Raw genomic sequence first — 5,267 nt, 5'->3', positions numbered from 1 at the left:
GACATATATGTAACGATTATCGTTGTAAAGACATTTAATGTATATATATCATATTAAGAGATATTCATACATGATAATATCATGATAATATAATAATTTAAAATCTCATTTGATATTATAAACATTGGGTTAACAACATTTAACAAGATCGTTAACCTAAAGGTTTCAAAACAACACTTACATGTAACGACTAACGATGACTTAACGACTCAGTTAAAATGTATATACATGTAGTGTTTTAATATGTATTTATACACTTTTGAAAGACTTAAATACACTTATCAAAATACTTCTACTTAACAAAAATGCTTACAATTACTTCCTCGTTCAGTTTCATCAACAATTCTACTCGTATGCACCCGTATTCGTACTCGTACAATACACATCTTTTAGATGTATGTACTATTGGTATATACACTCCAATGATCAGCTCTTAGCAGCCTATGTGAGTCACCTAACACATGTGGGAACCATCATTTGGCAACTAGCATGAAATATCTCATAAAATTACAAAAATATGAGTAATCATTCATGACTTATTTACATGAAAACAAAATTACATATCCTTTATATCTAATCCATACACCAACGACCAAAAACACCTATAAATACTTTCATTCTTCAATTTTCTTGATCTAATTGATCTCTCTCAAGTTCTATCTTCAAGTTCTAAGTGTTCTTCATATATTCTACAAGTTCTAGTTACATAAAATCAAGAATACTTTCAAGTTTGCTAGCTCACTTCCAATCTTGTAAGGTGATCATCCAACCTCAAGAAATCTTTGTTTCTTACAGTAGGTTATCATTCTAATACAAGGTAATAATCATATTCAAACTTTGGTTCAATTTCTATAACTATAACAATCTTATTTCAAGTGATGATCTTACTTGAACTTGTTTTCGTGTCATGATTCTGCTTCAAGAACTTCGAGCCATCCAAGGATCCGTTGAAGCTCGATCCATTTTTCTCTTTTCCAGTAGGTATATCCAAGGAACTTAATGTAGTAATGATGTTCATAACATCATTCAATTCATACATATAAAGCTATCTTATTCGAAGGTTTAAACTTGTAATCACTAGAACATAGTTTAGTTAATTCTAAACTTGTTCGCAAACAAAAGTTAATCCTTCTAACTTGACTTTTAAAATCAACTAAACACATGTTCTATATCTATATGATATGCTAACTTAATGATTTAAAACCTGGAAACACGAAAAACACCGTAAAACCGGATTTACGCCGTCGTAGTAACACCGCGGGCTGTTTTGGGTTAGTTAATTAAAAACTATGATAAAATTTGATTTAAAAGTTGTTATTCTGAGAAAATGATTTTTATTATGAATATGAAACTATATCCAAAAATTATGGTTAAACTCAAAGTGGAAGTATGTTTTCTAAAATGGTCATCTAGACGTCGTTCTTTCGACTGAAATGACTACCTTTACAAAAATGACTTTTAACTTATTTTTCCGACTATAAACCTATACTTTTTCTGTTTAGATTCATAAAATAGAGTTCAATATGAAACCATAGCAATTTGATTCACTCAAAACGGATTTAAAATGAAGAAGTTATGGGTAAAACAAGATTGGATAATTTTTCTCATTTTAGCTACGTGAAAATTGGTAACAAATCTATTCCAACCATAACTTAATCAACTTGTATTGTATATTATGTAATCTTGAGATACCATAGACACGTATACAATGTTTCGACCTATCATGTCGACACATCTATATATATTTCGGAACAACCATAGACACTCTATATGTGAATGTTGGAGTTAGCTATACAGGGTTGAGGTTGATTCCAAAATATATATAGTTTGAGTTGTGATCAATACTGAGATACGTATACACTGGGTCGTGGATTGATTCAAGATAATATTTATCAATTTATTTCTGTACATCTAACTGTGGACAACTAGTTGTAGGTTACTAACGAGGACAGCTAACTTAATAAACTTAAAACATCAAAATATATTAAAAGTGTTGTAAATATATTTTGAACATACTTTGATATATATGTATATATTGTTATAGGTTCGTGAATCAACCAGTGTCCAAGTCTTACTTCCCGATGAAGTAAAAATCTGTGAAAGTGAGTTATAGTCCCACTTTTAAAATCTAATATTTTTGGGATGAGAATACATGCAGGTTTTATAAATGATTTACAAAATAGACACAAGTACGTGAAACTACATTCTATGGTTGAATTATCGAAATCGAATATGCCCCTTTTTATTAAGTCTGGTAATCTAAGAATTAGGGAACAGACACCCTAATTGACGCGAATCCTAAAGATAGATCTATTGGGCCTAACAAACCCCATCCAAAGTAACGGATGCTTTAGTACTTCGAAATTTATATCATATCCGAAGGGTGTCCCGGAATGATGGGGATATTCTTATATATGCATCTTGTTAATGTCGGTTACCAGGTGTTCACCATATGAATGATTTTTTATCTCTATGTATGGGATGTGTATTGAAATATGAAATCGTGTGGTCTATTGTTACGATTTGATATATATAGGTTAAACCTATAACTCACCAACATTTTTGTTGACGTTTAAAGCATGTTTATTCTCAGGTGAATACTAAGAGCTTCCGCTGTCGCATACTTAAATAAGGACGAGATTTGGAGTCCATGCTTGTATGATATTGTGTAAAAACTGCATTCAAGAAACTTATTTTGTTGTAACATATTTGTATTGTAAACCATTATGTAATGGTCGTGTGTAAACAGGATATTTTAGATTATCATTATTTGATAATCTACGTAAAGCTTTTTAAACTTTTATTGATGAAAGAAAGGTTATGGTTTGTTTTAAAATGAATGCAGTCTTTGAAAAACGTCTCATTTAGAGGTCAAAACCTCGCAACGAAATCAATTAATATGGAACGTTTTTAATCAATAAGAACGGGACATTTCAGGACCGCTGAAGCAGATTCTGCGTTTCAAGAGATGAAAAACCTGTTGAAAACTTTGCCTACACTAACAGCGCCAATTCATGGCGAAATTCTCTATCTATATATTTCAGTAGCAAATGAAGCGTTTGGCTCAGTCTTGATAGCGGAAATGAACAAAATACAAAAGCCAGTGTATTTTGTTAGCAAAGCTCTTACGGGAAGCGAAATAAACTATGCGCCGATCGAAAAGTTTGTATATGCGCTCATTTTAACAACACGAAGGCTATGTAGATATTTTTCAGGGGCATCCAGTGCATGTGCTAACCAATCTGCCAATCAGGCAAGTCTTAACAAAACCGGAGATTTTCGGTAGACTCGCATTATGGGCAGTGGAGTTGGGTGCCTATCAAATATCCTACTTTCCGCGAAGTGCGGAAAAAGGTCAAGTTATGGCAGATTATCTCGCAGAGCTGTCTGGAGAGTTGGAAGTAATTAATGAGCGAACCGCGCTAAAACCAGCAGTTAATGAAACTTGGGAGTTATATACTGATGGTGCTTCTTGTGCGGAAGGTGCAGGTGCGGGTTTAGTTTTGGTAAGTTCTAAGGGCGAAGAACACACTTACGCACTGCGGTTTAATTTTGATGTGACAAACAATGAGGCAGAATATGAAGCATTGCTTGCAGGCTTAAATATCGCGCAAAAAATGAATATTGTTAAGTTGCGTGCATTTACAGATTCGCAACTAGTAGCGAATCAGTTTAGCGGATCTTTTGAAGCGCATGATCCTTCTATGCAGAAGTACTTGCAACTGCTAAAAGAAACTACTGCGCGGTTCGAATACTTTGAACTCGCGCAAGTGCCTAGAAGTCAAAACAAAAAGGCAGATGCTTTGACCAAATTAGCCGCTCTAACATTTTCGCATTTTCAAAAACAAGTATGGGTTGAGGAATTGCCAAGTAAGTCAATTGATAGTGATTTAATGGTAGCATCTGTTACAGAGGCGCAACCAAATTGGATGGAACCAATCCTGCAATATATTCGCAATGATATTTTGCCAGAGGATAGTCGCAAAGCTCGTTTAGTGCGAGAGCGAACGCCGATGTATCTCATACAAGATGATGTCTTATATCACAAATCGTACTGCAGACCGATGATGCGGTGTGTTGGACTAATTGAGGCGGAAATGCTTGTTGAAGAAGTGCATAATGGTACTTGTGCACTACATTCAGGATACAAGACTATTGCGGTGAAAATTATGCGGATGGGATACTTTTGGCCGTCCCTATACCGCGATGTGGAAAAAATTGTTAAACGCTTTAAAAGTTGCCAAAGGCATGCTCCGCAGAATCGAATGCCGCGGCATGATATGATCCCTGTTAATTCGCCATGGCCGTTTAGTAAATGGGCCATTGACATTGTGGGGCCATTTCCTGCAGGACCTGGCAATGTTAAATTCCTAATCGTTGCAATTGATTATTTTACTAAATGGGTTGAAGCGAAAGCGGTTCGCACAATCACTGGTGTGCAGGTGCGAAATTTTGTGTGGGAATACATTGTGTGCAGATTTGGTATTCCGCGAGAATTGGTTAGCGATAATGGCGCACAAATAGCGAAAGATCCATTTAAGACATGGTGCACTGACTTAAACATAATACAAAAGTTCACGTCAGTAGCGCACCCGCAAGCTAATGGTTTATGCGAGGTAACAAATCGCGATATTGTAAGCGGAATAAAAAAGAGGTTGTGTGAAAGGCGAACTGGTTGGGTAGATGAATTACCCAATGTCTTATGGGCACATCGTACAACTTTCAAAAAGAGTACAGGTGAAACACCATTTAGCCTGGTTTATGGCTCTGAGGCAGTAATCCCCGCTGAAATTTTAGTACCAACGCATCGAATCGCTAACTTTGATGAAGAAGCAAATGATGCTGCGTTGTGCGAAAATCTCAATTTTATAGAAGAGCGGAGATTAATAGCTGCTATCAGAGAAGCGAATAATAAACAGCAAATTGCTAAGTATTATAATAAAAGAGTGCGAGCTTTATCATTCGCAATAGGTGAATGGGTGTTGCGTAATAATGAGGCAAGCAGAGCAGAAAAGCTAGGCAAATTGGGTCCTAATTGGGAAGGCCCTTATCAAATTGTGGCAATTAATGCGGCAGGCTCATATAAGCTCGCGGACGTGGAAGGGCGAACTTTGCCTAATGCATGGCATGCTGTCCTTTTAAAGCGATATTATGCATAGTTTTGCGGAAATTAACAATTGTATATGTAAAAAATCGCGAAAATTATATTCAATACACATGGCTGAAATACTTATTAAGTGTCCTTGTTTTTAATTTTTTGCAAGTCT

Source organism: Rutidosis leptorrhynchoides, chromosome 10 (assembly GCF_046630445.1).
Source record: "Rutidosis leptorrhynchoides isolate AG116_Rl617_1_P2 chromosome 10, CSIRO_AGI_Rlap_v1, whole genome shotgun sequence".
Taxonomy (NCBI): domain Eukaryota; kingdom Viridiplantae; phylum Streptophyta; class Magnoliopsida; order Asterales; family Asteraceae; genus Rutidosis; species Rutidosis leptorrhynchoides.
This window is presented reverse-complemented; position numbering follows the sequence as displayed.